The sequence below is a fragment of the Mobula birostris genome, chromosome 6, assembly GCF_030028105.1.
Source record: "Mobula birostris isolate sMobBir1 chromosome 6, sMobBir1.hap1, whole genome shotgun sequence".
Classification (NCBI taxonomy): domain Eukaryota; kingdom Metazoa; phylum Chordata; class Chondrichthyes; order Myliobatiformes; family Myliobatidae; genus Mobula; species Mobula birostris.
Window position 1 is genome coordinate 80,493,688 of NC_092375.1, and position 12,288 is coordinate 80,505,975.

The 12,288-nt window shown below is 43.0% G+C and overlaps 1 protein-coding gene across 2 annotated transcripts in view; it reads left to right on the forward strand.

Annotated features, from left to right (window-relative positions):
• The first annotated feature begins 265 nt into the window (after positions 1-265).
• cdkl5 (cyclin dependent kinase like 5) overlaps positions 266-12,288 on the forward strand; it is a 208,105-nt gene continuing 196,082 nt past the window's right edge. For both annotated transcript variants that reach the window (XM_072260723.1, XM_072260724.1), the window contains exon 1: positions 266-343. The gene's annotated coding sequence lies outside the window, so the exon portion shown is untranslated. The remainder of the gene's footprint in view (positions 344-12,288) is intronic.

The window sequence follows — 12,288 nt, forward strand, 5'->3', positions numbered from 1 at the left end:
CACTCTTGATGCCAGGAGTAGATCACAGTCTGTCTCTCAACACCCACCACCAGACCAGGGTCGACAGTGGCTCGCCCCACCTCACTCAGGGTGCTGAATGGATTCCCCCTGTGCCGACAGTGGATCTCCCCTCGGCGTCGACAATAGATCTCTCCCGGTGTCGGTGCAGTTGGCATCTCGCTGTCCTGTCTCCGCGCGGTGTAACATGTGGCTCCCCTCCGCGAGCCGCCCAGCGGTGTGAGTCATCCATGCACGCGATGGTCCTGACGTTGCGGTTACGCAGTGGAACATGGCGGTTTGCTAGAGAGGTGACTGCTGCGGAGCCGAGCGGTTTCCATTGCGGGTGAGCGAGGGCTTAGAGTCGGGTCGAGCGGTCGGTTGGTACTTCGATGTGCGTGGCCGGCGGGTACGGTGCGGTCACCCGGGCTTCGCGCTGGAAACCTCGTATCCCGACCTGACTGCGCGAGCGCTAAACCGTTGCCGCGGCTCGCGCCTGTCTGGGAATGAAGCAACGCAGCGCCAACCCGAGCCTCAGACCCGCGCCCCTTCTCGCGGGGGCAACATGCAACCTCGCGCCTTCGGCTCACCTGTCGGCTCGTTGGCTTCAGATTGGTCGGAGCCGGAGCCGGAGCCGGAGCGCGAGCTCGAGGTGCATCCAGCAGCACGGTGGCTGCATCTACGGGATGCGAACCGCGGAGCTGTCCTGGTTGCGGCCGGGTAACCTCCGTGAATTGTATTCTCCATCAGCTCGCTGATGTGCAATTTTATAGTTCGATTAATTGACAGTGCCGTAGGACTTTTATCCTTTTACCTGTTGACATGTGTTTGAAGTACATCTATTGAGTGTTTGCCTTTTTTTCGCATTTTGTTCCTTGGTCTTATTTTGCTTGATTGTGAGTCGTTGCTAAAACTGCTTTTGTAGTAGGTAAGGTAAAACATATACTTTGAATTTGACCCGTTTTCAAAGCTAGTCAGAAATCACAGATCTTCATTTATTAAATTACGGATTTAATTTGTGTTAGTTGAAAAGCTGCGTCCCCTTTATCTAGTTAAGAAACCTGCATAATTGCTATGAAATCATTAACTCGTGGATGTATTTCTAACTATGACATCTTAGCTATTGCTTGAATTTCAAAATAATGTTAAAAAGTTATCCCTGCTAGTTTTCAGTGAAAATTAGTAATAAAATGGGAATTAAAAATTGTAATCTGGAAAAATAATACATTTAGAAGGATCAGGAGCTATCCTCTTGAGAGAGATTTTTTGTTACATATTTGTTTTATGTTAACTGAAATTTAAGAATCACTGATTCATTGCAGTGTCCTTTTAATTTGTTCTGTTAAATAAGTCAGTGCACCAATCCCTGTCATGCAAGCGACCTACTTCTATTTCTGTTTTTTTTTGCTATTAATCTGGCCAGTAGAGAGTCTTTGACCTACAAACAGAACACTGGATCCAAGCAGTAGGTCAGAGTGCATATCTGTAGAGAGGTGCAAAAATTCACATTTTGTGGTGACATCCTTTCAAAATGCGCTAATTGACAGTGGCATAGAGGATTCAGTTATTTTTGTTTGGAATAAAACATAATTCTTTTGATGGGTGTGAATTTGTGAACTTGTATGATTAGATGGTAAGGTATTTTACCTGATTTAGGGAAGTAAGGAAAAGTTATCATGTTTTTTTTCTCTCTTCTGAATATGTTGTGCTAATTTAATTTGAATTAAGTGGCTGAATAAATCTGCTCATTGAAATAGAAGCCCGAAAAGTAAATGGATATAGAGGTCTAAATAAATAATTAACATATGGAATACTGAATTTGTAGTGTTGTTTGAAAGAATATAGCAGACCCATTCAGTGATTGTTACAGTTATATGGTTATGGCTTCGTGATGATAGGATTTGACAAATGAGAACAGTTGAAAATGGAATTGGAGGTGGTGACTGCTGAACCTTCGCTTCTGATTCATTGCAAAGAAATATATACAACCACGTTCAGTTCTTTAGTTTCCAAATAAAACCTGTTTTCTAATTTAAACAAGTTTAAGCTAATAGTCTGCACCATTTAATGTGCTCTCCGGTCCATCAAACTATGCAGTTTGTAATTCAGAATATAAGATCTTAAAGTGAATTTCTGAAATATTCAGACATTTTGAATACAGATGTGTTCTTAATTGTTTAATATTGACAATTTTCAATGAACATTTGACAAGAAAGGATTAAAAGTATTGACCTATTGGCTGTCAAGTAACAGTGATTTAAATATGTTGTCACAAATGGTCATGACTACAAGATATTTTGTATCCAGTTGTTTAGTTGCGCAATTGACTTTGCAATCCCTGGAGTGACTGAAAAAAATTATCCTATTGATGGTTTTTGGTTGGAGTAGGCTAAAGGTTAGTGGAAGGGTGCAGAGTATGATATTATGGTTGCCTTCTAATACAGTGGATTCCGGTTAATTGGGGCAGCTGCATATTTGAGACAACTCTTAAAGAACAAAAATGAATCAAGAAAATAGCTGGGGTTCCCTTTGTTTATTTGAGACACGATACAGCTTAATTGGGGCAGGAAACAGTTGCCAACAGTTTCTAACTAGCATCGATTGCATGTACTTGCCTGGCCATTGGACACTACATCACACTTGAAGCAGTTTTTAAATAGCATCAGTTGCATGTATTTGTCTTAATAAAGCAACAATTGTTTGTCACTGATAGTTGTTGAGAAATAAAAAGTATGACAATTCAGAACTGTTTTGCTCATTGTGGTTTCAAGTATTCAGGCTTGGAGATGCCCAGAAACAACTGGGAGTGAAAATGAAACTATTTCATGACTTCAACAAGTTAGGAACTATGAAGAATTTGAAGGTATCAACGATCATCTTGAATGTTATAATTAAATTGAATATTTGGAGGATACAATCGTCAGAAGTACTGTATGAAGGCTGTCCATCATCTGCACTAGGTGTTTGTGCTGATTTTGTTAACTTACAGTCAAAAGAATGCAACAGGGATGAATTCCCCTGTCGGTAAGTATTAGGAACATATACACGGTTTGAAAGTACTGAGGCAGTGTTTTTATTTTTCTGTATTTCATTAAATACATAATTCCTTACCCAGTTAAATGGCAGTTTGTCTTTTTTATATTTTTAAACTATTTCCATGAAACTTAAGCTAATTGGGCCAGCTGTTTATTTGACCCAATATGTACTGGTACTGATGTGTCCTGATTAAACGAAATCCACTGTAGTTGCATTTAACTTGTGAAACTTTACTGTTAAAACATGTAATTTCAGGTGTTGCTGGAGTGTTTGAAAAAAAAATTGGCAAATTGTTTTATAATTTATATTCATTGCTTTATTTTCTTGACTGAGATTGCTTAAAATATCCTGTGCTGCCTGATCTGTGTAATTAATAGAAAAAAATATTTTTTCCAGTTTGACTTCTGGCTAGTTGCTATCATATGTGGTTACTTTTCAATCCTTGCCGATGCCTCTTTATATTGAGTAGTATTTGAGATGTTGCTAGTATTCATTCCAAACCATGTCATCTGCTATTAGTACCAGTTTTCACATTTGCAAGGTATACCACAGCAGCCTAATATACCAAGGCAAAGGCAAGATATTAAGGCACAAGAGATCAAGGAATCAAGTTTTAAGGCGTGTTAAAGAAATATAAATTGAAGCTGGAAATTTCAGTGTCTGTACCAAGATGACTGAGGTACTGTCATCAGTTGTAGGCAGAGGAGTGGAGGATGTTTGAGATATCAAAGTAGCAGTAAAACTGAATTATTTGGGGGATTGTACCAAGATGAAAAAAGGCTAAGTAGGGCAAAAGAATAGAATTAGTACAATGGATAAACAGCATAATATCTGTCTTTCCATTGTTTGTTTGGATGAAGTCCCAGTCCATCAGGTAATGGATGTGGGAAGTTGTCTAATGGAACAAACTCTGGAGGCCTTGTGAGAAATGGCAGAGCTGGTTATTTTCATTGTATGGTGGATCCCAACATTGCTTTGGCTCTTGTTGTACAGGAAACGTTGATAAATTAATGATCCAAGGTTAGTTTCTTGGTTGTAGGGCTTTGCCCCAGAGAAATTAATCCTGAGGAGAGAAGAAATCAATGCTGGAGATTCTATGGCAGGAACCGATTTGTTATGACTGGACAGTAAGATAAAAAGGAAGAGGTTTTTGGAGGGGATGAGACCTACAATCACAGCCACATAAGATCGATGTCCTACTTTTCACTGACAATTTTATTAGAAAAAACATGCAACAAAACAGTGTCCCACAGATTCAGACATAATTTTGGATTTACAGTTTTTGAGTTTGAATAGGTATTTAATTATAGATAATGTTGGTGCTGTTAGAACACACAATCCTTACAACTCAAGATTCTGCCAGTCCCATTCCTGTGCTCTACCCCTGTATCCCTGCAAGTTTATTTTCATCAACTGCCTGACCAATTTTCTTTTGAAACACTTGATCACTTCTGCTTCCATCAGCCCAATGGACAGTGAATCCCAGACTCTCACCATCATCTGCATAACATATGTTCTTTCTTGTGTTAATTCATTTCCCTTGTTTAAATATCCGTCATTAGGTATTGGAAACAGTTCTTTTGACTACTTCATCTAAATCTGTTTAATCTTGTAAACTGTCAAATTTCCCTTCAAACTCCTTTTCTCTCAAGGGGAACAACTATAGTTTTCTACAAAACTAACATTGTAGCTAAAATCCCTCATCCCTGCAGCTGTTTCCGTAAGTCTCTTCTGCATACTTTCTTTCAAAGACATTTACATGAATTCCAGTGTAATGACGAGAACTATGTATTCATTTCCTTATGGATATCAGTAATAGCCTTCACAAAATGAAGCGGGAAGTTCATTGTGTAGTTTTTTGTTGACTCAGGCCACCAGCTGCAGAAGAAATCAAAGTAGGCCATTCTAGCCTGCTTATTCATTTGGATCAAAGATCCTCTGATATATTGGCTGTATTTTCTTAGCATTGTTCTATTCCCTTGCTGTCATTGCATAACAAAAATCTGTTATCAGAGGGAAAATTTTTAAACAATTTTGATGTTGTTTATTTTTGGATAACCTTTTTTAAATTTAAAAGTATTTCTTTAGGTAGATATAAATAACTTCTGTGCAAATATGATTAAAAACTGATGCCACCACAAAAGATCTTACAGAGAACGTAACAATCCAGTATGTGAAACTCAGAGAAAATCAGGGGCAGTTGCCTCTTAAAAAATAATGTCTTGTTGAGACAACATTTAAAGTTCATGTTTGATTGAAGTGAATTTCAGAAAAATGGTCAAACTTGTCTGCCTATTCCGTGTGGATGTAAATTACTTAATTTCCTTATCCCTCAGGCAAGTAACATTGGACATTTAAAAGAATAAGTAGTCTGTAGTATGAATGACATTTTCAGTCCTCCAGTTGCAATTTAAAAATAGAATCAGTTACTTAAAGGTTATTTGTCTTAGTTAGGTAAGCTTAAATACATCCCTTTGTAAAAGTATTCTGTTTTTCTTAAACAAGATCTAGATTGACCTAAATAATATATGACATGTTTAATTCTTTCAACAAAATGAGTGCAGCTCTTTGTTAGAAGTAAGAATATAGCCAATTTACCAACTATAACTGCTTTTAAGATGATGACCATTTGTCAATTTCAAATGGACTGATAAAGGATCTTTAGACTAGATTCAACTTTATTGTCATTGTGCTGAGTACAGATACCAAGCCAATGAAATGCAGTTAGCATCTAACCAGAAATGCAAAGAGTAGTGTTATCTACAAAATAACTGCGAATAAAAAGTAAGCGCTAAAGCACACAAATATAAAAGTACTGAGACAGTACAATATGGGTGCAATACTGCTTAGTGCTGTGATGTGAGGTTCAGCAGTGTCACAGCCTCAGGGAAGAAGCCCTTCCTGTGCCTACTAGTGCGGGAGCGGAGGCTCCTGTAGCTCCTACCGAATGGGAGGAGAGTAAAAAGTCCATGGTTAGGGTGAGATGCATCCTTGATAATGCTTTTCGCCCTGCCCAGGCAGCGCTTACGGTAGATGTTCTCAATGGTGGGCAATTGGGTGCCGATAATTCGCTGGGCAGTTTTCACCACACGCTGGAGTGCTTTGCGGTCCAATACGGCAGCGGTCCCCAACAACCGGGCCATAAAGCATGTGCTACCGGGCCGCGAGGAAACGATATGAGTCAGCTGCACCTTTCCTCATTCCCTGTCACGCACTGTTGAACTTGAACATAGGGTCGCCAACTGTCCCGTATTTGCCGGGACATCCTGTATATTGGGCTCAATTGATTTGTCCCGTATTTCCCCCACTAAGGTAGAGTGTTCCTAAAAACCTTTTGTGCCGAAATGGCGTGAAGCGAAGAAGCAATTACCATTAATTTATATGGGAAAATTTTTTGAGCGTTCCCAGACCCAAAAAATAACCTACAGATCGTACCAAATAACATGTAAAACCGAAAATAAATAACACTAACGTATAGTAAAAGCAGGAATGATATGATAAATACACAACCTATATAAGGTATAAATAATGTATGTACAGTATAGTTGGGAAGATGAAGGCAAAACCGATTTGTGGGGAAAAATCCGTACGTACGCACATGCGCACACAGGTGCCCGCGCAAGGCTTCATGGTCATGGTAGTCTTTGCTGGGGTAAGGTGTCCTGGGATTTGAATGCTACTTTTGTCCCTTATTTGGGAGTGAGAAAGTTGGCAAACCTAACTGTAAAAGACATGTTGAGGTGAGTTTAACCCTATTTGAACCCCCCCCCCCAACAAGTCGGCCAGTCCGCAAGAATATTGTCAATATTAAACTGGTCCGCGGTGCAAAAAGGTTGGGGACCCCTGCGATACGAGACGATTGCCATACCTCATTGAGATGCCGTTGGTGAATATGCTGTCAATGGTACAGCGATAAAAGTCCGTCAGCATCCTGGGACAGAGGTGAGCTTTCTTGATGCTCCACAGGAAATAAAGGCGCTGTTGCGCCTTTTTGATCAGGATGGAGGTGTTCAGGGACCAGGTGAAATCCTCGGAAATGTGGACACCAAGGAATTTGAAGCTTGATACACGCTCCACTACAGCTCTATTGATGTAGATGGGGACGTGAGTGTAGATCCTAGCATGCCTGAAATCCACAATGATCTCCTTGGTCTTCTGGGTGTTAAGGGCCAGGTTGTTGTCGGCACCCCACGCAGCCAGGTGCTGGCCCTCGTTCCTGTAGGCCATCTCGTCATCCCCTCTGATCAGGCCAACCACTGTGGTGTCGTCTGCGTACTTGATTATGGAGTTAGAACCATGTACAGGAAGCACAGTCATAGGTGAAAAGGGAGTATAGAGGAGGGCTTAGCACACAGCCTTGAGGCACGCCGGTGTTCAGGGTGAGAGTGGAGGAGGAGAGGTCTAACTTAATTGATTGGGGTTTGTTAGTCAGAAAGTCCAAGTTCCAATTGCAGAGGGACGAGCTGATACCAAGCTGGTGAAGTTTGGTGATCAGCTTGGAGGGGATCACAGTATTGAATGCCAAATGGCGGGAGGAGAAGATGGCGGCGCAATGCAGCTCGCAGCGGCCACTCTGGTGGTGATATCTGTTATCTGTCAAATAGGATTCCGTGCACAATCCTGATTTGATGGAGACAGACGTGAGAGTACGGAGGAACATCTGGTGAAACTTCTGAAATGCCTGCTTCGCTGCTGCTGCTACTGTGTAATCCAGAATCTCCGGAGGGGAAGGCCCTGAGTCCTCGGCTTTGCTTGTTGCTGGGCGGCCGGGATGGGGTCGAAACGCTTGGCAGAGGTTGGTGCTCGGTGCTCAGTGTCGGAGGGCTGGTCGGAGGCTCGAAGTTTTCGGATGGACTCGGAGTCGGCTGCGGTCGAGTGCTTCCAATGCATCGGCAAGTTTGTGGCGCTTGGAGGTTCATGGCAGGGAGAGTTTCTGCCTTCTACCGTCTACGTGAGATGATGGGGCTATCGGGACTTAACTTTTTTTTACCGTACTGATAGTCTGCTCGTTATCAAATGACGGTATTGCTTTGCACTGTTGTAACTATATGTTATAATTATGTAGTTTTGTCAGTTTTAGTCTTGGTTTGTCCTGTGTTTCTGTGATATCTTTCTGGAGGAATATTGTATCATTTTTTAATGTATGCATTTCTAAATGACAATAAATGAGGACTGAGTGTCCTCATAATCTTAAAAAAAACTAAAGTCAATGAACAGCATTCTGACATAAGAGTTGGGGCTGTCCAAATGGGTCAGGGCAGAGTGAAGTGCTGTGGAGATGGCGTCCTCTGTTGACCTGTTGGTGCGATAGGCAACAGGGTGTAGGGTAGTGGGCAGACAGGATTTCAGATGTGATAGAACCAGTCTCTCAAAGCAGTTTGCAATGATGGGAGTGTGTGCAACTGGGTGGAAGTCATTCAGGCCCGTGGCAGTGGAATGCTTTGGCACTGGCACGATAGTGGCGACCTTCAAGCTTGTGGGGACAACTGCCTGGGCCAGGGACAGATTAAAAATGTCCGTGAAGACCCTGGCCAATTGCCCTGCACAGACTCTGAGCACACGGCCAGGTATTCCATCCTGACCAGCTGCCTTCCGTACATTCACCCTGCTCAGGGATGGTTGTCAGATTTTTTTTTAAAGTGCTGTAATTTTTATCACAAAATGGAGGAAGGACAAGAGATTAGTTTAAATTAGGTAGGGATAAGACCTAAATTGAAGATTTGGAGATGCAAGGTAAGATAGGGTGACAATTGAAGTGCTGATTTTCTTTATAGTTCTGTGCTAATATTCTATTAATAAAGCTATTTTTGAAGCCATTCCTGATTTTTTAGTACAAACAGGTTATATCCAACATTAAGTTAGTATGTGCAAACCTCCTGATTGCTGCAAGTGGGAATTGTCCCAAACCTGACAATGGCCCAACAGTTAATTGTGTAGCTCAAGTAGACTTTTTATCTGGTAAACTGGAAATAAATCAAACATACAGATACCACATTGAATGTTTTTGTATGCTTTGGAAAGAATGTACGTAGGCAGTCAGCCAGGCTGATTTTCTTTCGCTACTATTGTCAGTTCTGAGATGGCTCGTGAATCTGAAGAATCTGCAAACTTTACCTCAGATGGGGGAGGTTGAGTTTGAGGAATGTAGATGGGCTGTTCAGGTTCTTGCATGCTTCTGTTTGTGTTTCACATCTTTGTGCTCCTTTGTAGGGACTTCATTTGCTCTATGTCTTCTACTTAGAGTGACCTATATACCATATGAAGTGCTTATTCTTTCAGCAAAATGAGTGCAGCTCTGCATTAAGAGCATGAGTGTATCCAAGTTGCTGCCTATAATGTCTTCTGAGGCTACTATGATCATTTATCAGGTTGCAGAGTTAGTGATCTAGGAAGACTCAGAATTTTCAGTTCCATCACATGTCCTGAAAAATAATAACTTCTGTCCTTTAAACCAAGTAAAAATAGTGATATGTAGATTTCAATGTCACTTTGAGAGATACTGAGCCAACAGTCACTTTCTATCAGTGAGAATCTTGTTTTGTCCTCTTGGAAATTGTGTACTATTAATGGAAGCTTCTTTCAGGATCCTGGTAACAAGCATGCCTATTGAAAGCTGATTATTTGTGGTCAAAGCCTCAGTGCTGTTGGTCTCGCCCTGGGAAAGGACACTAGCACTAATTTTCCATTCCTCCTAGTGGATTTGAGGGAGACTCCATAGAGTAATAGTTTTGAGGTGGTCATAAGAATGAATTAGGCCACTCGGCTCATCGAGTCTACTCCGCTTTTTCATCATATCTGATTTATTATCCCTCTCAACCCCATTCTCCTACCTTTTCCACTTAACCTTTGATGCCCTTACTAAACAAGAACCTATCAACCTCAGATTTAAATGTACCCAATGACTTGGCCTCTGTGGCAATGGATTCCACGGATTCACCACACTCTGGTGAAAAATATTTCTCTTCATTACAGTTCTGAAGGGGTGTCCTATTCTGAGGCTGTGCCATCTGGTCCTTGCTCCCCCACCATTGGAAACATCATCTTCACATCCACTTGTGGGGGGGGGGGGGTTCTCAGTAATGTTAACTGCTAGTAATAAAATGGCTTCTCTGTAATGTTAACTGATGAGGTAATGTTTTTCTGTAGCTGCGATGTTTGGGCTATAACTACAGCTAACGGGGAAATAACCAAAAGAAGTCATGTTATTCTATCTTGTATCTGTGGGAACCGAGTTAGTGCGCGGGCTTTTCGTCGCGGAGAAGGGAAGAGGAAGGACGTGTGTGGAGAGCTCTGGTAGACCACCGGGAGTGGTCCCAGCTGAGGGTCAACTGAGTTCCGAGAAGATCAATTGGTGGAAAGGAGACCTGGTTCCGTGAGCTCAACGAATTTACTTGTGCACCAGCTGATTAAAATCAACTACAGTGGTGCCTTTTTCTTTACTGTTTTGCTTTTCTACTAACCACATCACAAAATAAGAGTTGTAAAGTGTAATCATTTAATGGCATATTGTGTACTGTCTGATGTTTTACATTGTGGGTTTGTACTGGGGTGCATTACACAGCATCTACGCAAACGTGAGACACAGTTTGGTGGGCAGACGGCAGCTTCCCTTAGACGAACGTGAGTTGATCGAGCCAAGTATTACATTTGTGGCAACTCGTCCGGTGATTGGATTCTATGGATGCTGTGTGATCACCCTGTTTAAAGTATTGCTGAGTATCTGGAGGCATTGGAAAGTGATTTTGGCCTGACCAGGAGCTCCTCGGGGAGTTTCAAAACATGCGTCAGGAGAGAGGTGAGAAGCTCTCCGCGTACCTTTTTCAACTAGAGAGACGGCTTAATGGGCTGCGGCGCCGGGGAGTCATTCGGGCGGCTGAGGTGGATCAGTTAAGGATGGACCAGGTAACCAGAGGTGCCCAGGCTGAAGACAGGATTGCTTGGAGTCTCCGGCAGTCCTATAAAACGCGCCCTCCTCCATCGTTCGTTCAGCTGATCAGCGACATACGGGGTGATGAAAACGCATTGAGGCCACGGGAGGATTCTCTCAGCAGGGTGAAATCCTCAGTGGTAGCCCCTTGTGGTGAAGTGATTGGAGCCAGCTCCACCCGGGAATTGGTAAAGGAAGTGGTGGCAGAGTTAAAAAAAATCAAGGACCACGCCCTATCATCCGCAGGGCGATCCTCAGCCTGAGAGGTTTAATCGGACCTTGCTAGACATGCTCGGGACCCTGGAGAACAGCAAAAAGAGCAGATGGAGTCAATGTATTGGGCATCTGGTTCACTGTTACAACTGTTAATGCAATGAAGCTGCTGGGTACTTGCCCTATTATCTGATGTTTGGGCGTGAGGCGAGGTTGCCCATTGACCTCTGTTTCGGGACTGCCACAGGTGACATACCACCGAAGCATTATCTGAAGTATGTGTCTGATATGAGGAGAGAGCTGAAAAGAGCTTACGATTTGGCTGGAGTGGTGGCCGCCAAGCAGAATTGGGAAAATAGGAGGTATGATCAGAAGGTGAAGTTCTCCCAACTCCTGCCAGGAGACCAAGTCCTCATAAGGAATTTGGGACTACCCGGAAAGCACAAGTTGGCTGACTGCTGGGCGGCCACACCCTGTGTGGTGGAGAGCCAGATGCCAAACCTACCGGTTTTCCAGAGGAGGGGAAGGGGCCTGTTAAGATTCTCCACCAGAACCACCTGTTGTCCCTGGGACAAGAGATGCAGGTAGACCTAAAGCCCGACTTGGAGTCTACACCTAGTATGAAGACTCTGCGGAAGCACGGGGTGATGGAAGAGCCCATCGCAGAAGAGCCTGGGCTGGGCCCAGCCCCTGAAAGGGATACTGATTCGGATGTGTGGTACATGCTGCTGTTTGCTAACTCCCCCGTGACGAAGGAAGAGACTCCGGGCCCTTCTCCCACTGCGTCAGGTGAGGCAAGGGGGGCTATTGGTGGGCAGCCAGGAGTACAATAGGACTCTGAAGGAGGAGAAGTGGGGCCTGAACATGAAACAGGGGGCTCTGAGTTGCAGAGGGGTTTGAGTGACAGATCGCAGGAGGTTTCGCTAGGTAGCCCCAAAGTGTCCCCAGTTGTGTCTGAGCTGGAAGAGTTAGAAGAGGAGGTATGGAGGTCTCAGAGAATTAGGAACCCCCCGGATAGGTTGGCCTGTGTAGCACCTGGGGAACAGGGTGTGATCTCTACTGTTTTGTGGAGCTATGTCACTACTTTCTGCACTTGGAATGGGCTTTGTGTTTTG